Here is a 27,722-nt window from a genome sequence, read left to right as displayed (position 1 = left end):
CTAACAGCTTTTGATATAAAATAAAACTTGTGAAAATCAAATACACTTATAAAATATGTATATACAATTTCACTTACTGAAAAGCTATAATTGAGGCAAAGGTCTAAAACAATCAATTTTAAGAGCTACTTGCAAATTCATAACTGTTCTTTTCTTTAGCAATCATTAGCCTGAATTGGTACCCAAGCCAGAATATGAGAAAACAGAAGATTCATATCGACAGGTTTAAATTCCGTAGTCTCAATTCCCAGATATGCTCTTATTAATTGGTTTTGTGAGTTTCTCTTCAAAATGTGTGGAATTAGTACATTCATCTAAAAAGGCAACTGAGTATTCACGTACAGCTGAAAAATAACAAACTTCAGAAACACAGATGTTCAACCAAATTCTCACTTGCTTACTCCCAGCTAAATTCATCTCTGAGCTTTAAAAAGATTTCTGAAACTGTCAAGGACAAAAACATAAGTAAATAAATGGCATTATACATTATACATCAGCCCACATCTGGCTCTGTCACCACTTAGGGCATGTTATTATAGACATTCAACATCTGGGCGGGGGGAAAGGACCTACTTGGGAGCTTTCCGCTACCATGACAACCGAATGTACATTTCTCACACAGTTCGGTCTCTGCGCATTTATTTTTAACACCACTGCAAGTCCTTTCATTTTCATTTTAAAAGCCCAGAGTAGGTACTGTTTTGAAACAACAATCATCGTGGTAAATAATACCTATGTGGAGGAAGTCAGTTGGTAGGGCAGGTTTCTCTTGCTTCTGTCCTACTTTATTACTATGGAGAGGACAAATGCTTTTTAGTCGGAGTGATGCAGTTAGAATAGTTTGCACCTTATGGCTTTTAGACGTGGAAGTCCTCTATTTCTGAGTTACTCAAGAGATGGCTCTTAGTGGAAAAGTCCTAATGAAAATGGTTAAAATTAGCCGCCGTTATTTTTACCATGAAGAAGCCTCCCTTCTGAATGTCCAAATTTTTATCAAGATTCTAAATGACACCAAATATGGACAATAATAAAGGCTGCTTCCATGTACTGATGTTTTCTGTATATTGCATGTGTAATGCACCTTGCAAACATCATTTTATTTTTATTCTTCAAAATGACCTGTAAAGTTGGTATTACTGTCATCTCACAGTTACGGACACTAAACTATGGAGAAAGGTACAATGACATTCACTGTGGAAGGACTGACTGAATGCCGACGATGTGCTAGGAACCAGGACTACAGTGGTACAAGGCATTATAGCATGTCCCTACTTGCGTGGAACCAATGATGTGTGGGGCAACAGGAAACAAACAGCCAGTGAGGGACTGAGGCAGAAGTCTGGCTTGGGTGTCCAAGATGGCAGAGTACGGAGCCCTAAACTCACTACTTCCCATGACGCACTAATATCATAACTATTTACAAAGAAACTGTGTGTGAGAATGACCTGAAGGCTAGCAGAAAGGATTTTCCACAACTAAAGATGTAAAGAGAGAACCACGACGAGATGGGTAAGAGGGATGGAGACGTGGTATAGTCAGAACCCACACCCCCAGATAATCACAATTGTAGAGGTTCTCTGCAAGGATGGAGTAGTCCGAGCCCCACACTGGACTCACCATCCAGAAGGTCCTCTATCAGGAAGACAAGCCCCCAGAACATCAGGCTTGAAGGCCAGCAGGGTTTGCATCTGAGAAAGGCGGAGGGCTACAGGAGGCAGAGACTCGGCTCTTTAGGACACGCACAAATCTCACCCTCTCCGAGCCCAGCACAGATGCAGTCATGGGAAAGGAGCCTGATTCAGACCCACCTGCTCACCTTGGAGAGCCTCCTGGAGAGGCAGGACGCAACCGGGACTCCACCAGGGAACAAAGACGCCGGCAGAAGCCCTTTTTAGGAGCTTGCTCAACCACGAGGACTCTGGTGATGGCAGGCACCATTTTGGAGTCCCCCCCTCCAGCCTATCAGTGCTGGGGGCTTACCTGCCCACCGGTGGGTAAGCTATCAGCTCCAGGCTTGCCTGGGGCCATGCAGCCAGCCATGCTGGGACCTGGCCTGGTGCACTAGTGGGCTGGCAGCCACTGCATGAGGCAGGGCCTGGCAGTCAACCGGGCCAGCAGTCAGCCCTGCACACCAGCTCACCCAAAGCAGCCTGCCCCGCCGCAAGACAAGGGCCCACAGAACCCACATAAAAAGCACCCCTAGAGCGTTCATCTCTGGTGACCAGAGGGGATGGTGCTGCTGGGCCCCAAAGGAAGTCTCCTACCTGAGGCCGCTTCTCTCACTCTGTGCACAGAAAGAAGCTCAAAATGGATTAAACACTTAAATGTAAGACCCGAAGCCATAAAACTGCTGGAAGAAAACACACGCAGTATGCTTTCTGGCATCAGTCTTAGCAATCATTTCTGGGCTCTGTCTCCTCGGGGAAGGGAATCAGAAGCCCAAAGAAGCAAACGGGACGACGTCAAACAGGAAGTTTCTGCACAGTGAACAAAATGAAAAGGCAGACTACTGAATGGGAGACGATATTTGCAAATGATGTAACTGATAAGGCGTTAATATCCAAAATGTGCAAAGAATCATATAGCTCAACATAAACAAACAACTGGATTAAAAAGTAGTCAGAGGACCTGAGCAGACATGTTTTCCCAAAGAAGACATGCAGATGGCCAACACACGAGGAGATGCTGAACATCCCAAATCATCAGGGAAACGCAGATGTAAACCACAGTGAGGTACCATCTCACACCTGACAAAAGGGGTATTACAAAAAGACGGCATACAAGGAGTCATGGAGAGGACATGGAGAAAAGAGAACCTTTGTGCACTGTTGGTTCGAACATAAATTGGTGCAGGCACTATGGAAACCAGTACGGAGGGTCCTCAAAAACCCAGATTGTTGGTCGGTTATTCACATCTCTCCCCAACTCCCATTCACATGGGCAGCCTGAAATCAGCCATGCTTGGCAAATGCTAAGAAAAATCAGGCCTTTTTTCTCCCTACGGGACAAATTACTAGCATAGCACTTCCCTCCAAAAAGTGCATCACCCTCCGCCACAAGAAAATATACTTCATGAAGGCAGTCTTCGTCTGTTTCGATCAACGCTTTCTCCACAAGAGCTATAGTGCATGGCGCGCTGTAGGAATCAAGTATTTGTTGAATGAATTAATATTCTGTCGTATCTCCTTTCCTCAACCAGACTGAAAGAGTATCCGAACTCCAAACCTCCATTTTCAGAACCTGGATAAGCACACCCTGTGATTCAGAAAGCCTGGCCCTTTCCCCAGCCTACTTCATCTGCTCCTAAAGGGGTCCGCTCTCCGTCCGCATGGGTCATGAGCAGAAGCTACAGGTCTTGCCAGTGATCCTCAGTCTCTGGAAATATCTCCAACCGACAAAAGGGCAAACAGTATACTGCAAAAAGCATGACACGGCTGGTTTTCATCTTTATTGTAACTTGTTAAGACAAACATTAAACTACATACAGGTGGTATGGTGGGCTCTGTACAAAATCACGGGGAAAGGTTTGAGCTCCTTTAAAATATACTATTTAGAATGTGAAACCACTTTTTTTTTTTTTTTTTAAATTCAAGGAGCAATTGAACAGAAGCGCTGAAGGCAACACCAAGCTGACAAGGACCCATAGAGTTAAACAGTATTCCTTCGCTCACTCTAAAGATCGCTCTGTGGTAAGTGGCATGTTTCCTTCAGGGAGAGACGCTGACCCACTTAAAAGTGTTAATAGGATCTTAACTAGATTTTAGTGGAAATAGTTGAGTGTTAGTGAGTTGCTGAATACCGTGGAGGCAGTCAGGATTCGGTTGGGAAGGTGGCAGAGTCTCTGAGGACAAGGTAATAGACTCGAAGTACTGGATTAATTGGGCCAAGAGCATATGGTTGTATTTATTGTGTGGGGAGGTTCGTTCTTCATAAACAACACTTTCTAATTTTCCTTACCTAGGAGTTACCAATATACCCCAAATCACTCATATATAACTGCATAGCTTATTAGTAAAATGTTCCTTATGATTTTCCTTATTTTCAACCATTATCAGTGGTAGGGAGTTAATACATCCCTGACAGAAATGTTACCAAAAGGCTGGTCTGGTCGCAGAGGAAGCCTGGTCTAATGCGTGTTGAGTGCTTTCGACACCCCACCCCAACCCATCAGACACATTATTTCATATGATCTACCAATAATTCTGCAGGGCAGATTACATCCTCATGTTAAAATTATGAAAACTGAAGCCCAAGGAGGCGACAGCTCACCAGTCAGGGCAAATATGGTCACTGAAACCCCAGACCACAAGCTCAAGAACCTAGTCTGTCCACCATACGATGCTGATTCTACTGGAATACAATTCCGTCTCTTCAGGGATGAGCTGGGCCTGGGTAGATATGAGCATGCCCCAGCCAAGCCGCAGGCAGACCACGTCTTATGGAAGCTCTACAGGCCTGATCTCTGAGTTTCATCTGGCTAAGCCCCACCTCGAGCTTAGGGTGAAGGCTAGCAGCACCCACGTCACGGAGCTGAGACTCAACCGGGGAAAGGCAGGCGCAGGGGCGCTCTGGCCGGCACGCAGGACGCACAGTGGGAGAGGGTAGACCCCTTCACATGACACCAGCTGTTCAACACCTTCCTCTGTGAGGTGTTCCTGAAAAAGCTCTTAGAAACATACCCCTGCATGATGAAAGACACTTCAGTAAACGAACCCTTCATACAAGAAAACATCATCTTATTCTAAGGGCGGAGAATGGACAGGAGTAGAGGAAGGGCGATGCATTATTTCTGCTTGAGTCTCCTGATGATAAAAATAGTGGATTTTAAACAACATATTTTTTTTTCCCCAGAAACTTAAATTATTTCTATTCTGCTCGGTGTCACAAATATTTTTATCTCTTATGCAAGAAACATTGTGCTACCTGTCAAAAGCTATAAAGATGAGTAAGAGATGATTTCTTCCCTTGAGGAATCATTGATCTAATGAAAAGATGGAAATCTTTCTGGAACAGATTTCACACGTTCCTCTGTCCTTAGGAATAATATTATATGAGTTTTCCTTGGTGACTTAGGGCGCCGTCAGGTATAGCGGCTGCTGTCCTGGGCCACGACAGTGCGCACAGCTGTAGTTAGAAATGAGTGTGACTTGGGAGCAGAGGGCTCCTGATCGCAGGAGTTAACCAAGAACTTGCCATCCGCCTTCTTGAACTGAATGGATGGATGGATGGACAGACAGATATAAATATCCTGTTACTTTCTGGTCTTTTCCTCTTCTCATTCCATGTATGAACTAAAGACCTGCCATCTGATAAATAATGCTTTCAACAAGCACAGAACTGCCTTCAGTCTTCCCTGAGGCACAGGCAAGGAGGGCTGAAGCCTTCTGCTGAGGACCCTGCCGAGTCTCTAAAGCTGCCCTAAAGGTTACTTCTTGCTGGGCCTTTCTCTGACAGGTCAGCCACCCACCTCCCTCTCACCACTTGAATTTCCACAGCGCTGGCAGCGTCCCTTCAAATCCCTGCCAATTGGGATTGGCACCCACCCAATCCACCACCCTCTCCACCCTCTGAGGTTCTTGAATTACACTGCACGGAAGATGCCTCGTGCAGGGCAGCCGGAGAGCAGGCGCTCAGTACAGGCCAGTTTCGGATCCGACACTTGTCCCAGTCTCTGCGTCTCTCACAAGATCGGCCTGATACCTACAGATGCTGCTCCTCTTTGTGGTCAGCAAACCCACCAATCACAGTCCATCACTTCTTATTTGTGCCTGTTTGTGAAGAGTTTTCTTTTTTCCCTTTGACCCCTGCACGCGATGCTCATTATGCCGGCACCGACTCACTTGTAACGGTGCAGTCTGACAGCTTAGAAGTGCCTTATTATTTTCACAAATTTTCTCCACCCAGTGGATCTATTTTAATAAGAAAGTCACTTTTGCTTTATTTATATTTTTATAAACAGTTTATACCTTGGTTATAAAGAATAATCCAGGGTCTGAGTTGTGTTACTGTGGATATGCAATTCGACATTTCTGGAAGCGGCATCACCGCCATTCTGACGCTGCTTCCTCTAATGATGACAAACCTACAGATGATGAAAGTCTAAAGTTTGCATGTAAAAGGCAAAGCAATTATAAAGTACAGCTCATGCAGCATCTGATTATTTCTCCCCGTATAACTTCACACCTGCAACTGAACAAAAAATGTTCTTTTCTTATTTGTAACATAAACCATGTCACAGAATCCCATTATTTTAATCTCCTTGCAGGCTCTCATTAAACCTAACGTGTATATTATAATTGCACTGAAAACTGACAACTGTTGCATTACGAGGGCATAAGAATTAACGTAAGGTGCATCAGCACAAGTATTAAAGAAACTGCTACAAACATAAGAAAAGCAGGACTCCACTACTCTCTTAGGGACTTCATTTACGTAAAAAAAATTTCCCATCTCCTGTTCATACAGACAAGTATCAGATAAATTATAGTCTCGGAATAAACTTATCTTTATTAATAGGGTTTTTTTTTCCAGAAAATAACTTCCTGTGATCCCCCTAGTTTTGAAATTATGCACCACTCATGAGTATATGAAAATCTCAGCATTGCACGCTGACTCGTTTCAAATTTACGTGGCAGAGTTCCAAACGCTGGGGAGCTGCGAAGTGCCCATCCTTGCACAATATCAACCATCTGCCCTGGCCATCAGGACAGAGTTCAGATATTTCTCCAGTGTGATATTATAAATTCAAAGTGCTCTTGGCATTTATGTATTGTTTTTTTGTGAAATTTTGCAGGTGATAAATGGATTCTAGCTTTTCCAAACTCAGACGCATCAAAGCACGTTCATGTGAGTACTTTTCTTGTGCTGTGTATTCGACTGTGTGTATTTGTACTTGCTCACTCACCTCTCTCTCTCTCACACACACACACACACACACACACACACACACACACACACGGTCTGCCAGACTGAGAGCAAGCACCTTTCTGTGAGTGCACCACAAAACGCTAAAGGTTTGGTACCCATTCAAATGGATATTTCTGAAGTATTTACTCAACATTTATTAAGCAGAATTGAAGGAAATTCGTTTTCGACTAAGAAAAGTTTGTATCTCTTGATGGTCAGTTAACGGGGCTCGTTCATGTCCTGAATGAACACATCACTTACACTTGCTTCAGCCTTTCATTTCACAATTTTGTTTGGTCTCATTACTGCCTAGAATTAGTCACTCACACTCACCAGGGCAGCAGTAACCCACACATACGTTGTTACAAAGTGACAAAGTGGGTTGCAAAGTTCTTTTGTTTGTTTACATTCCTGTTGTCAAAGCATTTTCCACTTTTCTGTGGTCCTTTTTTCAGATCTATCTTCTTTTATGATTTACCAAACCAAGCAAAATCTTGGAAAGCACACTAACTTTAAAATTTAGATATTAAAAAAATGAACAGCATGGTAACTATATGTATTTGAAATTATATTTCAATACATATTTGATGTAATGTACATTTGGTGTTACATTTGAAAGCAGCTAAGAAAATAAATCTTAAAAGTTTTCATCAGAAGAAAGAAAAACTATACTATGTGTAGTGATGGACATTAACTAGGCTTACAGTGGTGATCACCTCACAATATATACATATATCAAGTCATTATGCTGTACACCTGAAACTAATATGTTATATGTCAATTATAGCTCAATAAAAGAAAATAAATTTTAAAAATAAATCACTCATTTTCTAAAAAACAGACCTACATAAACTACTACTCAGTATTAGAATTTCAACTGTGAATTGCCAAATTCAGGTAATTCTAAACTAGTATGATGGTAAGGCTTGCCGTAACATTGTGCAAAATATTCAAAAGAGATAGTTCAGCGATGTCAATAATTTTTCATCACTGTTATAAAAGTATTCAACAGAGATAGTTCAGCAGGGGCAACAATTCTTTTTGCTATCTTTCCCCCACCCCCATGAGGGGGTTGAAATAGATCTTGTCTTTCCAATGGCCTAAACATTACACGAGGAAACGGAAGTTAACAGATGCCATGTTTCTGGTTCATATCAGTGATATTCCCTTAGTATACACTGGGGCCCGGGGAAGCGGCCTTTCCTTCAACCTGCTCTGCTCACCCAGACACGCACATGTATCCATGGATCCATCTGTTAGGCATCAAGAATTACAATACTTGGAAGGCTAATCCTTCAGTCTAAACGTTTAAATGTTAAATGCTAAATTACGCTGCAGGATCTGAAGCATGGAACTTGCAAACATGACTCAGTCACACATCTGGTTCAGCCCTGTCCAGATGTCGGAATGCATCAGTCATTTCAGATTAACTTATAATGAGAGAAATCAAGGCACGACCCGTGTAGTCTCAAAGGTCCACTTAGATGGTGATGAAGATGGGTGATGCTCCCTGAAGTATGGCTGACTCTCCAATGTTATTAGGAATATACATTTCTGACATTTTAAATATCTGAAGTCAGTGATTTTAGCCACTTGGGAAAAACAATGTTGCGGCATGCAATTGAGGTTATTTCAACAGAGCCAGTTCAATCTTAGATCATCATTTCTAGTGCATTCTAGCAAAGCTTCTTTCATAAAGTCACTCCTCACAGTAGTGCCAGGCTCCAGAGAATGTGACTTAACAAAAAATTACTCGTACAGTTTGCCAAACAAGTCAACCTCTTAGCAGTTGGGAGCTTTGCCCAGGAGCCTGGGCTTGCCCCTGGCATGGTCCCTTGCTCTCCATCAGTTCCAGCAATGCCACACTGCCTTCCAGTTTGCTAATGCACTGGCCTCATAAACACAGATTCCCCAAGTGCTCTCCAAGATGCTAATGTCACCTTCAGGGTGGACACCCTCTTTTCCTTTTTACCAGCTCTGCATTTTTTTTTTCAGTCATTCATACCCAGTCACTGTCTGTAGTCATCCTCACAAATGAATGTTAATACTGTACCATAAAGAATTTCTGGTAATTTGTTTTGTGGAGAGAGTTGAAAGGGGGTGATCATAAGAAAGCAAGCCAAAAGGAAAATCATTTCAACTGTTCTGAAAGCTGACCTCTGTGAAGCAGTCAAAGAGAGCAGATTCATGTCCCAGGAAGGCTCATTTTGAATAAGAGCGTGTTCATTACAGTTAGGAAGGGCAGACTGAGTAGACCTTACACTGACTGGCCCAGTTAACAGTAGCAGAAAATGTTGGGAATGAAAACACAGAGATATCCTGAATGGATTTCACTCATGTTCTTGTAAGTCAGAGTTTGGGAGCATCATATTTGATGACTAAGAAAGATCTGGAAGGGAACTGGATTATCATTGGCAAATAATTATAAATGGGTAAGAATGACATCTTTGTTGGTGCTCCATCTGTCCTCAGCTATAAAGGGTATTTTTTTTTTTTGAGGTTAATTTTTGCTTTTATTTGCTAGTGTAACTTAACTACAGTGAGTTGTTTTTTGTTTGTTTGTTTGTTTGTTTGTTCTGTTCTGTTCTGTTCTGTTTTTGCTAAACGCTTAGGAATAGAATTACGGGTATTTTCCAAAAAAGTAAAAGTAAAGCAGACTTTAGGACTCCCAGAACGTTTTTACCCAAGAATTCCTGTAAAGTGATTTGAAAATTAATGTTTTTTCCTCCAGGGGAACTTGTATTAAAAAATGAATCTGATGACCATTTAATTATTATAAATTCTCCTCAGTATTTTTCTCAAGCCTTTTATAATATGACTCTCAAAATAAATCAGTGGCATTACAATCTGTGCCTCCCATTACAGCCCAGGACTTCGTTCTGTAAATGCAATACAATAGATTTCATTTCCCATCACCTTTCACTATCTTTTATGACCTCATCAGTATCGTCAACAAAGGCTATTTAATGTGTAGCCACAAAGAAATACTAAGCTTACATTTTGTAATAAATATTTCTGGGCGATAAAAACTGTACTTAAATATTTCTGAGTGATAATAAAAATCTACACTAGTTGATAACAGTAAAATATTTATCTTAATGATTTTATTGTTTGCTCAACCATCTCTAAAAGTTCATGATACTACTACAGTCAAAAACTGTTTCTCACAGGAGGTGAGGAGTGGAAGAACGCTCCTGCCACAAAAAAAATTGAAAAAAAAATTTTTAAAAACTGGTTCTCACAGTTCATCATATTTATTATAGTCAAAAATAGATTCTCAGAGTCCATTATAAATATACGTTGAAAAATGGATCAGCCTGCTAATGTGTGCAAGGTTCCTTTTTGGGATAATGAAAATGTTCTAAAATTAAATTACAATAATGGTTACACAACTCTATACATATACTTAGAAACCTTGGATTATATACTTTAAATGGGTGACCTCTATGGTTTGCAAATTACATCTCACTAAAGCTACTTTTAAATGAATAAATTATTGAAACTAATATTTTTAAAAGATCAACAAAACTGAAAAACCTTTAGCTAGACTAAGAAAAAAAGAGCCAAAAAAAAAAAAATTAGAAATGAAAGAGGATACTTTTGTACAAAAATAATGAGTAACAAATGATTTAATACTATGAAAGCTTTCTTAAATTTTTAATCTATCAAAAATCATCAAAGATTAATAAAAGAAAGAGGAGACATTATAACTGATGCCATAGAAATAAAAAGAATTATGAGATTACTATGAATAATTATATGCCAACAAAATGAATAATCCAGAAAAACTGGATAAACACATCTATTATGAGTAAAGAGTTTGAATCAGTAACCAAACATATCCCAGGATCAGACGGCTTCAGTGGTGAATTCTACCAAACATTTAAAGAAGAATTAATGGCAATTCTTCTTAAAATCTTCCAGAAAAATTGAAGGGGAGGAAAACACTTCCAAACCCATTTGATGAGTCCAACACTACCCCGCTAACAAAGCTGAATAAAGATAATGCAAGAAAACTACAGGCCAATATCACTGATGAATACAAATGTAAACATCGTCAACAAAATACTAGGAAACTGAATTCAACAGCACATTGAAAGAATCATGTACCATGATCAAGTGGGATTTATCCCTGGAATGCAAGGACGGCTCAACATTCAAAAATCAGTCAATATGATACACCATGTCAAAAGAATGAAGGAGAAAAATCACATGATCATCTCAACAGGTGCAAAAAAGCATTTGACAAAATTCAACATCCATTTATGATTTTAAAAGGAATGATCTATTCTGTCTAAGTTCTCAACTTCACGTGGGTAAAACTGTTCACAGTATCAAACAGTTGTTGAAATCTTCATCTATAACTGTGGATCTGCATATTTCTCCCTTCAGCATTATCAGTCTGACTTCACATATTTTGTAGCTCTGTTGTTTGCTGCATTCACATTTAGTATAGCTGTATCTTCATGGTAGACTGATGCTTTTACCATTATATAAAGTTCACCTTTCTCTGGTGATTTTCTTTATTTACATTATCTGATGTTAATACAACCTTGAATTCATTTGATTGATGTTGACATGATACATACTTTGTTCTTTTACTTTCAGTGGGCCTATATTCCTATATTTGAAGTGAGTTCCTTGTAGACAGCATATAGTTCTTGTTTTTTTTAACATATCTTTTTTTAATTTTCGGGAGGAGGTAATTAGGTTTATTTATTTTTTTAATGGAGGTACTGGGGATTGAACCCAGGAACTCACACATGCTAAGCATGCACTCTACTGCTGAGCTATATCCTCCCCCATAAAGCTTTTTTTGTCTTTTAGTCAACCCTAACAATTTGTCTTTTAGTTGACATTTTTAGGTTATCTGCATTAATGTAATTATTGATATGTTATGGCTTAAGTCTGCCAACTTTTAAAAAATTTTGTTTATTCTATTTTTCATTTCTCTATTTTCTTGTTTCAAGTAGGTAAGATCAACATTGTAGAATTCTATTTTGATTCATCTGTAGTGTTTTTGAATGTATCCCTCTGTATAATTTTTCAGTGGCTTCTCTAAATATTACATACACACCTAACTTACCACAGCCTGTTGCTGGCATCATTTTACCAGTTCAAGTGCAGTACAGAAAACTTACCTATTTTTATGTCTTTTTACTGTCCCTATTTAAAATAAAATTTAACGAATACTTCCTCTACATTAATTTAGAAGCTACATCCGACGCTGATACAATTTTCCCTTCAATCACTGAACATAATTTAGAAAACTCATGGGATGAAAAACCTAATATATTCACCCATATTTCTTCTTTTCTGAGCGCCCCAAATCCCTTTTTTGTCGTTTCCTTTCAGTTCAGATAAGTTCCTCAAGCTAATTTTTTAGCACAGGTCAGCTGGTGTCTAATTCTCTTCGTTTTCCCTATTTTGAGAATGTTTTGATTTCCCCTTCATTCCTGAAGAATATTTTCACTAGGTTTAGGCCAATGCATTGACAGTTCTTTTGTTTTAGCACTTGAAAGATATTGTAACACTTCCTTCTGGCTTCCATTGTTTCTGTGGGAAATCTATTCTTTTAATTGTTTTGCTCCTGTAGGTAAGGGGTTATTTTCTCTTGCTGCTTTCAAGAAGTTCCTTTAAAAATAGTTTTAACGATTAACTATCATGTGTCTTGGTGTGAATTTGTGTTTATTCTTTTGGGGCCTTGCTCAGCTTCTTCAGTCTTAGGTTTATTTCTCTTGCCAAATCTAGGTAATTTTCAGCCACTATATATATACATAGTTTGCCATTATAATTTCAACTAGTTTTTCAGCATGCTTCTTTCTCCTTTCCGTCTGGCATTTCAATGCTATGAATTTTAAATTTTCGTTATAATCCCACAGGTCCCTGTTGCTCTGTTGATTGGGGTTTTTTTCTCATTCTGGTTTCCTTCTGCTGTTCACGTTGGGTTAATTCTCTCATTTTGCCTTCCAGTTCACTGATTCTATCCTCTACCCCCTCGATTCTGCTGTTCAGCATAGCTGCTGAGGTTTTTATTCTGATTTTTGTATTTTCAATTTTGAAATTTCCATTTGGTCCTTCTTCATATTTTACATTTCCTTGCTGAAACTTCCTGTTCCTTTTCTAGTACTTTTTAGTTTTTCCATTGTTTCAAGAGTATTTGCAGTTGCTTATTGAAGCATTTTTACCATGACTGTTTTAAAATCCTTGTCAGAAGCTGATGAAAGAAACTGAAGATGACATAAACAGATGAAAAGATATATATTCTTACATTGGAAGAATCCATACAGTTATAATGGCCATACTACCCATGGCAATTCAGTGAAATCCCTAACAAATTACCAAAGACATTTTTCACAGAATTGTGACCAAGAAAAGTTAAAATTTGCATGAAAATACAAAAGCCCCTAAATAGCCAAAATAATCTGAACAGAGCTGGAGGAATCAAGCTCCCTGACTTCAGACTACTACAAAGCTAAAGTAATCAAAACAGTACAGCACTGGTAAAAAAACAGACACACAGACCAAAGAAACCAGATAGAAAGCCTAGAAAAAACCCGCACACTTATGGTCAATTAATCTACGACAAAGGAGGCAAGAATATACAATGGATAAAAAACAATCTCTTTAATAAGTATTGGTAAGAAAAACTGGACAGCTACATGTAAAATAATGATATTAGAACATTCTCTAACACTATATACAAAACTAAACTCAAAATGGATTAAAAAACTGAAAGTAAGACCAGATATTCTAAAACTTCTAGAGGAAAACATAGGCAGAATGTTCTTTGACATAAATCACAGAAATATTTGTGTGAATCCATCTCCTAGAGTAATAAAAATAAAAGCAAAAATAAATGGGACCTAAACTTAAAAGATTTTGCACAGCAAAAGAAACCAAAACAGACTATGAAATGGGAGAAGACATTTGTAAATGATGCAACTGACAAGGGATTAATTTCCGAAATATACAATCAGCTCATACAACTTAATATCAAAAAAAAAAAAAAAAGTACCAAACAACCCAATCAAAAAGCGGGCAGGTGACCTAAATAGATATTTCTCCAAAGAAGACCTACAGATGGCCAACAGGCACGTGAAAAGATGTTCAATATCATTAATTATTCATGATATGAAAATAAAAACTACAATGAGGTATCAATCACACTAGTCAGAATAGCCATCATTAAAAAGTCTACAGATAAACTCTGGAGAGGGTGTGGAGAGAAAGGAACCCTCTTACACTATTGGTGGGAATGTAAATTGGTACAGCCACTATGGAAGTTTCTTAAAAAACTAAAAATAGAGCTACCATATGATCTAGCAATCCCACTCCTGGGCATATATCCAGAGAAAACTATAATTTGAAAAGACACATGCACCCCAATGTTAATAGCAGTACTATTTACAATAGCCAGGACATGGAAGCAACCTAAATGATCACCAACAGATGGATGGATAAAGAAGTTGTAGTGTATATATATACAATGGAATACTACTCAGTTATAAAAAAGAATGAAATAATGTCATTTGCATTGGATGGATGGACCTAGAGATGATCATTCTAAGTGAAGTAAGTCAAAGACAAGTGTCACATATCACTTATATGTGGGATCTAAAAAAATGAGAGAAATGAACTTATTTACCAAAGAAAAACAGACTCACAGACATAGAAAACAAACTTACAGTTACCAAAAGGAGACAGAGGAGGGATAATTTAGGAGTTTGGGATTAATAGATACACACTATATATAAAATGGATAGGCAACAAGAATCTACTGTATAGCACAGGAAACCATATTCAGTATCTTGTAATAACCTACAATGGGAAAGAATCTGAAAAATTATATATATATATATACACACACACACACACATATATACACATATATATATGACTGAATCACTTTGCTGTACACTTGAAACTGACACAACATTGTAAATAAACTATACTTCAATTTAAAAAAATAAAATAAAATCCTTGTCAGATAATTCTGTCATCTCAATGTTCGTATCTACTGACTATTTTTTTTTCACACAATCTGAGATCTTCCTTGTCGTTGGTATGAAGAGTGATTTTTCAAATAAAACCTGAACATTTTTGTATTATGCTCTGAGACACTGGGTCTTATTTAAACCTTCCACTTTAATAGGTTTTCCCTGATACTGATCTGACAGGGGTAGGGAGGCTACCATCTCATTACTGCCAAGGGAAGGCAGAAGTCCAGGCTCCCAACCTGGCCTCCACTGACACACAAGTGGAGAACTTTGTCAGACGAGTATCCGTCTTCACTTGTTTAGCCCTTGTACTTGATTATATCACATCTTTATTTTCCAGACTTTTCTGCCTGACAGTCCTTAAGCACTACTTCAACGATAGTGAGGACAGAATATTCCAGGAAGAACAGGACAGCAATAAAATACCATGTAAAACAAGAGTAAAATGAAAACACCCTCCCTCAGTTAAAGCTTACTGCCATTAATACATAGTCCCCAAACAGGTTTGGCTTATATGTTTTTAATTTAAAAGCTGATTCTCCTGCTTTTCTCTATAAAGAAACATGTACACATAAAATAAAAGGATTAACTTGTGTGGACCTCAATGTAGTATATAAAGATGTGAATATGTGTATACACACACACACACACACACACACACACACACAAACCTCCAATGAAATATTTGCTCACAGTAGAATACTTCGGGAAAAAAATGTACAAAAATATAAATTTATGTAATACCACCTACTTATAAACTACTGTTAAGTTTTCTTTGGAATAGTCCACTCTAGTTTCTTCTTATGCACTTATTATTTTCTTCTTTTTTATAAAATGGCTTACACTGTAAACACATTTTGAACCCTGCTTTATTCACTTAACATAATGATGTGTTTTCCCATTTAGTTAAATGGTCTTTAAAAAAATGAGTCTTTAAATGGCTATAATATCATTCTACCTTGTGAAGGTGTCATAATTTATTTAAAGTCCTATTTGAGGATAGGTTTCTACATTTTTGTCGTTTTTTAAATAATACTGCAATGCATACCCTTTAACGTAAATCTCTGTGTCTTTCTTAGGGTAGACTGCTGGAATTCGGATTATTGGATTGCACTACTGGTAGCGCAAGCCTCCCTCCTGGAGTGGGAAACACTGCTGTGGGTCAGGGCCAAGTTCGCTCCTGGCCATAGCACTGAAAAGAAATGTGCAAATTCTGCATGCTTCTACAAGCAACACACCGCTGGGGTTCTGTTTGGAACACTTCTTTCCTGTGAAGTAGTGTGGCCAGGCAAGCCTGAATCTCCTCCAGCTTGCTCCAAGAGGGATTTGCCTCCTCTGCTCCTTAGAGGAGCTGCGGGGAACCAGGGAAACTGAGTCACGCGTGTGCTTCCTCTGGTTTGTACCCTGCTTCTTTTCACCACTGGAGAAGTAGGGGCCAAAATCAGAGTGTCAGGAGGCTTTTTTTTTTTTTTTTTTTGCAGGAAGCCTTAATTGCTAATTTTTTTCAGGACAAATAAAAGTTTCCATGCTGTGAGGAAATAGTATCTTTGAAACATAATGGGGAACACAATATCTAAATGGCAGTATCTGTCTATCTATGGCCAAAATTTAGGCAACTACATAGTTGCGTTGCACTATGTAACTGCAGTGTTGTATGTGATTGTAATGTTGTATCTCTGATCACACTTTGCTCTCAATGAGGTGCTTTTAAGCTGTTCTCTTTTCCTTAATAGATCTTGCAAGTTATTTAATTGTAAAAATGTGGCTTGTCATATACTACCTTCTAATTTTACATTCTTTAAAACAAGCATGTTTCCACTGACATCAAGACAAAGCAGCATCTTTACACAAAAGAAGGACTCATCTATCAGCCTACCCTGAAACACCCAATTTCCACTGCTGCTTGCACCTCTGAGAGCAGCCTTAGCAGGGAAGAACTCACATTTTATTTATTCGTGCTCTTTGCTCATTTTTCTATTGAGGTGGTAGGCTTTCTTTTTCTTATGAATTTGAGAAATTCCTCTAAGTATTGATGACATTAACCCTGAATCTGTCATATTTGTTACAAATACTTCCCCCAGCTTTCAGTGCCATTTGATTCCATATGTGATGCATTTTTTACCATTCAGAAATGTTAACGTTTAGTACATTAAAGTATGTCTTTTACTTTAGCATTTTTTGTTTATAGTTAGTATACTTTCCCAAGTCCAAAATCATATATATAAAGCTATATTTTCTTCTTCTACTTTTATTATTTTACTATTTTATGATTTCAACTTAGTATTATTTTAAACATTATTTTTGAGAAATCATTGATTCTTCATTGATTTGTATACCATTTTTATCATATACTAAATTATTTCACATACTGGATCTTTAGAGGCCTACTAGTTGTACCACTGTGTTATCTGATGAATCTTAGACTGTTTACCAGGGTACATACTGCATATCTTATAAAGCAAGTATTTTTTCCTCCACTACTATTTACCGTTTCTTTCCTCAAAATTTTAACTAGCTCAACTCATTTATTCCTCTAAATGAATTTCAAAAGTTAGTAATTCAAGTTTCAAAATAAAAATTCTCTAAGATTTTTAACATAAGATTTAAATGTTATGACTATTAAAAAAAGATGTTTACACCAGTAAACATGTAAAAAGGCATTTAATTGCACTACTAATCATACCACTGCAGGTTTATCTGCCATCTAAAAAGTCGATAAAAATTCTGAAGTTTGAGAATGTCCAGTGTTGGGATAAAAATGGAAAAAATTAGCATTTTCATAGACCATTGATGAGAAAGGAAATTGGTGGTTATTTTAGAGGAAGTCTGTCATAGCTACCAAAATGTAAAATGTGTCTACCAATTGATCAAACAATTGCCGTTCTAGGAATCTGTCCCACAGACATTCTTACACACGTACATAACGATACAAGGCAGGTCATTGTACCGTTGTTTGTAATAATCCTATGTTGGAATCCACATAAAAGTCCACCCTACGGGAATGATAAAGTATGCAGCATCCATACAATGGGATCCTGTACAGCTATTAAACAGAATGATGTAGATCTGTATGTAATCACGTGGAACAAACTCTCTAAGATACGGTTAGTCACCCCTTACCTGCGGTTATGCTTTCCAAGGCTTCAGTTACTCAAGGTCAACCGCAGTCCAAAAATATTACATGGAAAATTCCAGAAATAAACGATTCATAAGTTTTAAATTGCACATTATTCTAAGCAGTGTGATGAAATCTCACGCCATCCTGCTCCGTGCCCCCAGGATGTGAATCATCCCTCTGTCCAGCGTGTCCCACTCATGAGTAGCCGGCTCAGTTAGCAGAAGGACCATCTCAGTATCTCACTGCTTGTGTTCAAGCCACCCTTATTTCACTCAGTAATGGCCCCAAAGTGTAAGAGTAGTGATGCTGGCAATTCAGATCTGCCAAGGAGAAGCCGTAAAGTGCTTCCTTTAAGTGAAAAGGTGAAAGTTCTTGACTAGTAAGGAAAGAAAGACATCCATACACTGAAGTTGCAAAGACCTACAGTAAGAACAAACCTATCCGTGAAATTGTGAAGAAGAAAAAATAAATTTGTGCTAGATTTACTGTTGCACCTCAAACTGCAAAAGTTACGGCCGCAGCATGTGGTATGTGCTTAGTTAAGATGGAAAAGGCACTAAATTTCTACATATTTTGAGAGACACACATGTTCACATGACTTTTATTATAGTATATTGCTACAGTTGTTCTATTTCATTATCTTTTTAGTCTCTTACTGTGCCTAATTCATAAAATAAACTTAATCATAAGCATGTATATATAGGAAAAAACAGTATATGTAAGGTTTCATGCTCTCCATGGTTTCAGGCATCCAATGGGGGGGTTCTTGGAAGGTCTCCCCCACAGATAAAGGGGACAACAGCATAGTTTTAAATAAAAAATAAGTTTAAGAACAATATGAGCAATATAATGCTATTTATATTTTAAAGTATCTGTCTTTGTGTATGTGTAGGTAGTATGTATATGTATAAATTATTTAGGACAGACATTAAAAGGGTAATTATATTTACTTCTGGGGAGGTTAAGTGAAATTAGACAGTAAAAAGAAAGACTACAACAACTAATCTAAGTATTTGTATGTTATTTATCTACTACAATCTTATATTCATATATAACTTATATGTTTTAAATAAAACATTTTAAAAGCAACGCCTACTCATCATTAACACTACCTTTTCCTGGACGGCCATTTGGGTGTCTTTGTGCTCATTCGCTCTTGAACTGGGGGAAACGCTATTCATACTCGGAGCTGGCCAACAGATAATACGTGTGGCCCCGGCTGGCAATGCCCCTTGGGTGGTGGTTTCTGATCCCCCTCCTGGGTTCCACCCTGTGGTGTAAGTTAGCCTGGACACTTTGGGTGTTTAGCCAGCATTCATCCCGGACTGCCCTACGTGACTGGGGTAGGATTTCTTCTCTCCTGTCCTCGCGTATTTCTCTACCCCAAAGCCCATCAGACAAAGAGTAAGAGAAAAGCCACAACCCACACACACGATGCAGGATGAGCGTTTACTGCCCCCACTTCCACGGTCGGTCGGTGCGTCAGGTGGGGAGGGCACCTTACCGCCCGGGACAGATCTATTCTTCCCCTCCAGCACCAACCACTGAACAAGGACAGTGCACTTCTGGGAGTTACAGTCTAGGAAGATATACAATAATTCAGTGCGGAGGGAAAGCTCTGCTCCAGTATCGTGAACATGTCAAGAAGCCCAGGACCCACAGGAGACGGCCGCGCCAGCTCTCCGACGGGTGCAGAAAACCAAGGCTGGCCAACAATTTCTATTCTCACTTCAGCTCCGTCAGCCTCGTGATCAGCAGAATTTCCTCCAGGAATCCTGTAAGAGGCTATCGGTCTTATTTTCCACTGGTTTCATGTCTTTATCTTTCCCTGTGTCACCGCTGACATTTAAGCGGAAAGTCAGGAGAGGCTGCGTCAGGGCCTATCAGCCAAGTGGCACTATAAATGTGTCCCTTCATAAATAAAAGTCAAGTCCAAAATGTAATACAAGGCGGCTAATGGACAAAAGAGCCCATGAACACAAAAGGTGTATGTGGACAAACACAATCTTGGGGACTTTTCTGCACCGCGGTGGTGTATCTGCCACTTACCGATCAAGCATGGTGGCTTCCAGGACACTGATCTCCCAAGGACCACATACCCCGTGTTGTGTATGTGGGCAGAGAACAGGAAATGTTTCTATGACAGCTGCCCTGAAGGTCAGGAGCAAGGGGAGAGGAAGGGATGAAGAGCAGCCTTGGAAAAGAGAGACACTGAAATACGGGTTGAGATAAAGGTGGACGGTGGAGCGTAAAAAGGGGATTAACACCCGTGAAGTCATGAAAGAGGACAGAGTCCCAGAAACGGTACAAGAGAAAAATTCTGCACATGCTCAGTGGGAAGCAGAGGCTCTGCTGGAAAAGACATTCAGCCCAATGTTCTTCAAACTTAAAACTGGGATTTAGTGCCACCAGGAAACAGCAGGTAAGCACGAAAGCTGAGGCCACTTATCATAGTGATTGTTTCCACCGATAAGCATTTCTTTGTCCGAACAGATGCCCACTATTAACAACAAAGTCACAACTGAATTAGCAACTCGGCTTCCAGTGGTGTTCCGTATGGAAAAACATAATATAAAAATATGATTTTTTTTTTTGGCCTTTTGACAGAGGTAAACGTGCTGGAAGGATATCTTCCACTCTTTAAGTGTGGAAATATAGGTTCGATTCATATATCTTCTATAATTTCCACATGTGAGAAGTGAGAAAGTGTTTAAAATTATTCAATATCAGTAAAATACGATGTGTACCGGGATTTTGTTGGATCTTGTCAGTTACACAGAGCAAGATGAGGCAGCCAAGGAGGGGCCGGGACTTGCGCTAGACTTGCGGCTGGAGCAAGCGTGAGTGGGCCGGACCGCACAAAGCACAACGCTCACTCCGACCTCAATTCAGGGCCAAAGAAAACCCGGGAGGCCCAGGACCCAGGGTGACACACAGAAAGTGGGCCGGCAGTCCTAGGAAGCCCCCCTGCGGTGGTGGGCAGACATTAATCTGTCACCAGGGAAGCAGCGGCAGGGCCCTGTCCCTGGGCTGGGCTTCTAGGGCAGCAGAGCCACTGGGGGAGCTGGTGGAGGGGGTCTGGGCCCGTTCCTACCATGGAGACCAAATGACTGATAAGAAGAGAGTCATGACCCGGACCACATTCAAGCTGTCTGAGGTTCGTGAAGTCAAGACACAGAAGCTTTGCTGTTACTAAGGCAACAGGAAGGGTTATCATCGAATGGGCCGACAGTCAGGAGCACTGAGAAAGCATGCCCAGGGCCACGCACAGCAAACACAAGAAAAGGGTCTCCTATTAGTAGCAGGGGCGTAACATCACATCCAATGTCAAATGACAGAATCTCCTCAAAGTGAAAAATTTTGCATTTAAAGTCCGCAGTTAACAACGGTTTCCCGGAATCGCGCGAAGCTGGCTCTGGAGAAGCAGGCAGGTCAGGGCTCAGGCTGCCAGGTTACGGTGTAACTTCCTGCTTAATTCTGAGCAGCGTCCCCTAACCTCCCGGGGCCTCGGGCTTCTCACCCCCACAATCCCTACGGCCACTTCTGGAAACTCGTGGAGTCCATGAGTTTTTCTTAAGACTCTCTCATTACAAACATAACTTTAGTAAAAACGATCCTATATTGGGACATTCACGCTGATTCGACAAAACTAAAGGGAATAACCACACTCCAAAATAGAGGTTTGGAGCATTCCAGCTTCCTTCACCAAAATCCCTTGAAAAGTAGGCATGGTAACAAGCCAACGGACCCCTTGAAAGACTGAGAATGAAGTAAGTCCCATTCATCCTAGCTGAGCACGGTCTCCCTCACGCGTCTGTGCGCTGCTCAGCCTTCCCTGGGGCGAGGGCTGGTGTGCCGGGACCGGCTTTGTCCCCCAGCGGGGGGCCGGGCACAGCTGTGGCAGGGCTGGGCAGTGAGCAGTGTGGGCTTTCGTGGGAGGCAGGAGGGAGAGAGGCTGGTCTTAAACACATGCAGGAAGTGGGGGTGGAGGGCTGGGTCTCAGGGACACGGGTGTGTCCAGCCCAATCCAATCAGGAAGGCTTCCCGGAAAGATGCAGAATTCCTGGCACAGGTCGGCCCCCATTCTCAAGGGAAGGCCACCCACAGGCCAGCGCTGCTCCAAACACGAGAGGAGACCTGACATTCCAGAGTCTCTCCTAGGCCCACAGAGGTCAGGACTACTAGATGGGGACCTCCCAGGCCTAACTCAGCCAGCACTTCACTGTGGTCTTGGCACCAGAGAGGGAAGACTGGGAAGAAAGGGGCTGGAGGGGAAAATACTATTGTATGGATCTAATTTTATGGAGAAGAGCAGAAGCTTGTTAACGGTGCTGCTTGAAAGCAGGACTCCGTAAAGCCCCGGGGACTCGGCTCACAGCTCATCTTTCATAAAATTCCAATCCTGGCACCATCCTCACGCCTTAAATGTACTCAGAACCAACTGTCCAAGAGCACAAAATATTGCCCACAAGTATTTGCTTTTATTAACCTACTAAATCTTTACAAAATTCTCTTTTCTTTGGTTAGAAATGAACAAAACAGGGTTAATCCCCTATGTCTTTTTCAACCGCAGAAGCACAATTTAAAGAGAACGGACAACCTACCGCAGGTGGTACACCAAATTAAGGAGGATCCTCAGAAAAACCGGCCCCAAAAGGAGAAAAAAAAAGACCACTAGCACGAGCCTTGGCCCCTTGAAGTCCTACAGCCTGGGGACACCCAGCCGAGGCCAGGCCTCCGCCCACCTCCAAGACCCTTTCGATCCTCACATACTCATCTAGCAGGTGGCCAATTCAGAGCAGGCACAGGTAGGTTTTTCTGGTCTCAGTGGGCAGGTGCCACATCTGAATTCAAGTCCCTTAAGCATGGCATTCAGCAATGCTGAGAGAACCTCTGCTTTGTCAAAACGTCCATCTCCCATCTCTCCTCACTCTTAGTTACAGCCTCCCCCAACATCTGCAGCGTAATGAATCCAAGCTCCCCTCAAAAAACGTGCCTGAAAGCGGCAGGTACGTCTCACCTTGGACCTACCAAGATTTCACGAGATTGACAACGTGAGTTTAGTTTTGAACTCATCACTACAAAACTCCCCTCTTCTGGAGAAAGGAACAATCCCAAACACAGGTCTCTGCTGAGCATCATTAGAGGAAGCCAAGGGAAGGACAGGAGTGGGGAACAGGGTCCAGGAGCAACTCTTTACCTCACGGAAGCCACTTTGTCCAGCTCACAAGATCAGAGCCTGCTTTGTTCAGCTCATCCCCTAAAGACCATGTGTGGGCGAGGAGATTTTCATCACTGCCGTCTCATTCTACAAGATAGGACTGCGCTTCCTCATCTTTTGGGACGGCCGTGAAATAATGGTACACCTCGTCAACAGAGGCTGGTTACTTCAGGGAGGGGGATAGGAATTAATTTCAAACCTATCACAGAGTTTCCAGTTATTTCCCATGAGATACCACACCAGGGCCCAGCACTGGAAGCCATAATTTCCATATTTATTGGAAATTGCATTTCAGCCAACGTGACGCATTGTATTGTGTCCTCATAGTGAGGCCTCGCCCAGGGAAGCAGAAGGGACTCACACTGCCATCACAAGTGTCTGGGGCCTTTTTCAGGAAATATTTGGCCCCCTAATTCAGAGAAAGTTTCTTTAAACGCACTGCATTTCAGCAAAGACTGTAATTGAAGGAACTGATTTCTAACCTAATAAACTTCTTTGCCACCTAAACCAAAGAGTTTAAATCTACGCAGTGCATGGCAAGTGATAATAGAACCAAATGACTCGTTTTTGGGTTTTTTTTAAATCATACGTCTCCCAGCAGGATTGCTTAGCTGGGTCTTTATTTATTCATGGTCATGCATTTTCTTCTCTAAGGCTGTTTCACAATCTGCTAAAATATATTTTTATATGAAATTAAATTTTTATATATTGTACATATGTGAAAACTATGTGTTTACGTATGTGTTTACGTGTGTACACATGTGTTTATATCTGGATTTGGCACGAACATGAACACATTCATCACAAAAAATGTGACATAAACTCTTGCATTAAGAGAAAAAGGTTGAGAAGTTAAGTAAAATTTGTTAACAAGAAAAAACTGGCATTGTATAAAAATGTTAAAAACCCCGTATTTTCTTAAGATTTGCACTGGAGCTAGTCTTAGATCACCAGGACCCAATTTGGCTTGTTAATTGAACCGGCATTAAAATCAACAGCATTGATTAAAACAGTCTGAGCTAAGAGCAGGCATTTAACCTTTGCAGTTGACAACAGCACCCTCCCATATTTTATATTATAATTATAATACATAATACACCATCCCGTGGTAGATCAGGAAACTGACCACCACGGCTTTTACATTTTCTTATGTTTTTAAAAATGCCCTTTGCCTCTCTAAGTGATTCATTTACAAATTTTACAATGCTCCTTATATTAAAAAAAAATGCAAGTCTTTATCTCTTGGTTTTCTTGATATTATTATATTAAAATGTTTATTTCGGCAGCCTTGCAAAATTAATCTTAAAATATTTCGCCAAAATCAATACATTCAGATTAGAGGACATACCCTCTAAAAGGAGCAGCTGTTTTTCTCTCTGAGGAGTTGCAACCATGTAACATACTTATGCCCTACTTTAAAATATCATCTCAGGAAAAAAAATGAAATTTTCAAGTTCACCATATCTACTTTCATAGCTCCTCAATTCCAGGGTATGCATTTTTTTCCCCCGCGTTTTAGCATTTTTGAAAATGAGATACATCTTAAAATAATATCCACATTAAATCTGGGTTATCTCTTTATTTTCTTCTAAAAAGCTATAATTGCATCTAGAAATCCACAGTGTATCAGACATGAGAAAATACATCATTTCCCACACGCTCACTACTTACACTAAGCACGCAGATTCTGCTACAAGTTCACTGTAACAGTACTCCTCTCACACAGAAAGCCCTAGAAGCAGTTTGATGTCCCTGTGGGTTGACTGGCCTAATACCCACAATCGGTCACCTTTCTGCCTGAAAGAGAGGAAAAGAGGGGCACCAGGAACCACCAAAAAGAATGGGAAAGTGAAACTCCTGGTTGTGCAGTACCCTTCTCTGCAAGCAGTGGTCATGTGATTCAGCTCTGGCCCACGGGAGGAAAGCGGGGGAGTGTGAGCTCTAGGAAAGTCTGCATTTAGACAAAGGGAAGAGACTTGGCCGGCGTGACCCCTTGTCTTGCCCTTTCAGGATGATGGCACCAAGGCTCAGAGAGGTTAAGGTAACTCACCTCAAACCATGCAGCTGGTAAGTGGCAGAGCAGAGGCAAATCGGCCTCAGGGCAGTAGGCCAGGTCCTCAGGAGCCAATTTCTTGAGAGTGCTCAATGCTACCCGGGTAATAGGCACCAGTCAAATCAAATTTCATCACGCAACCCTTTGTATGACTTGCAAAATTTAAAAAAAGCCCTCTCTGGAAAAAGCCTGTCCCATTCCCCTCCCACTCACCCACCCACACAAAGAAAGCCTGCCCAGAATCCCTCGTCTTTCTTGCTGGGGTAACCTGCAGCTGCTGCCCCTCAAATTCTGAAATCAAATAAGCATGGCTGATGCACTTCCACTAAATTGAGGTCTTATCTAATGCATAAATCTTTTAATACGCCTTCCAATTTATTTGATTTAGAACAAACACACATATACGGTGTACAGTAAAATCAAGAAAAAAATTAAGAAAAAAAGTCCACTAATTTTTCCTCAGAACATTGATCCTGAATTGACCAAAGTAAATAAATGAGTGAATCTATTAATATACTGTGTTCTTATTACTCAAAATCATTTTCCCTGTGCCTCCATGCAATACATGTTGGGCAAATATTGAAACAACATAGATTTGGAAGGACATCTGCTCAGGAAACCCCACGCACCTTGGACCAGAACTGAGCACAGAGAGAACTCAAACCTCAGGTCTTTTTGCCTCCAAATCTAGATTTAGGACCTTAGAAATCCTGAGCCCAGAAAAATGAACCAGGCAAGCCCACAGCTAGTGAGACACAAGAACTAAATTCAGACACCAGACTCTGTCCAAATTTGTTGCACATCTGCTCCGAAAAAAAGCTTTATCCCAGAGGTAACATACAGGAGAATAAAACACATCCCCACCCTCATGGCCCCCAAGCCCCTGTGACCACTGTGTGACTTAAATCAGTTCGATTGACATCAGAGACATTATCAGTAATAGAAAAATTTCAAAAAGAAGTCTCACGTGCCTCGTAAGAGATCTCAAGTTAAATGAAGCTTTCCATTTGACAGAATTCTAAAATGCCTAATAATCAAGATAAAAATGACTAGGATGATAATGACCACAATGGTAACATTTATTATTGAGCACTTACTATGTACTAGTCACTATTTTAAATATGTTCCAACTTCCAATACACAGAAAGAGCTTTAGATATTATTATTAACCTAATTTTACAAATGAGTTAACAAAAAAGCTTAGAGAATTACTTAATCACTTGTCCAAATTTACATATGCTAATAATTTCTACACAATTCAGCCTCCAATTTCAAAAGATCCTGCCACTATTCTATAGTCCTTTAAAAAGGGACAACTCCTACACACACACACACACACACACACACACACACACACACACACACACACACACAGTTTATCTGTATCTATGGAGCTGTTTGCTTTGAATATCCCCAAATTTAATCAATATCAGGAAAGAAAGCAAGGAGCTGGAAGATGAGATACTACACATCCAGAATTGGTCATTTGTAGTGAAAAACATAAATCAGTAAGGTGAAGAAAAGGACGAGTTTAACAAGAAAGTTTCCAACACATTATGCTTTAATTAATTGTGAATTGAAAGAATTATTGGGGAAAATAATATTTTTCATGCATTTAAATTTAGCCTATGGGTGTCACTGACACAAAGTTTCATTTCAATAAAAACAATTTTCCAAGTAATAGAAGCAGAACTTTGGGCAGAAGTACCCAAGAGATGGCCACAAAGATTCACAGATTCGCTCCAATGTTCAAGGAGAAGAAAGTATAGCCCTAAATTTCCCCAAGATTCCACTGGGACGGGATGTCTTTACTTAATTAACTACTCGTCCACGATACTATGTAAAAAATGCTGACCTTGCAGCTTTGTGTGGATAACTCGCAGTGGCCTCAACAACCCTATTCATTGGAGTATCCATTTTCCTGTCTAACAGAGCCCAGTTTGAACTTCCTCCACTTGCGCTGATACTCTGTGTCTCTCATTTATGCCACGGCGGCGTTTGTAGCAGGTGTGCAATCTTCACGTTCAAGATCAGATACAGTCCAAGGCAGAGAAGAACACAAGTAGAAAATGAAAAGGAAGAGACGTGCCTTTCCCTGTCTTTCAAAGTAAAACAGTTGCAATTAGGTAGGAAAAGAAATTACCTATAAAAATTAACTCAAAACTGTTTTTCTTTTAAATTTATAGATAAAGGAGAATTGTTGACAGAAGCGAACTGATTTAAATGTGTATGTGTGTCCCGTCTCACCAACGTGCAAGCTTCCATACTGTATATAAGGTTCTCGAGGACAAGGGTCAGATTGACAAACCTCATCCCTCACATGGGATGACGCCTGTGTCCCCTGCTGCCTACTCTCTGGTTGTGAAGCTGCTGAGAGATTTGCTGGTAACCATGATCAGGTCACTCACTCCCGACCCAGCACAG

The 27,722-nt window shown here is 40.2% G+C and overlaps 1 protein-coding gene across 7 annotated transcripts in view; it reads right to left on the bottom strand.

Annotated features, from left to right (window-relative positions):
* The window catches only part of ENOX1 (ecto-NOX disulfide-thiol exchanger 1), a 512,379-nt gene that overhangs the window by 358,112 nt on the left and 126,545 nt on the right, over window positions 1–27,722 (bottom strand). The gene's annotated exons all lie outside the window — the stretch shown is intronic.

Source organism: Camelus bactrianus, chromosome 14 (assembly GCF_048773025.1).
Source record: "Camelus bactrianus isolate YW-2024 breed Bactrian camel chromosome 14, ASM4877302v1, whole genome shotgun sequence".
NCBI classification, from domain to species: domain Eukaryota; kingdom Metazoa; phylum Chordata; class Mammalia; order Artiodactyla; family Camelidae; genus Camelus; species Camelus bactrianus.
Note: the sequence above shows the minus strand (reverse complement) of the source record. Positions and strands in the feature narration are given on the sequence as shown.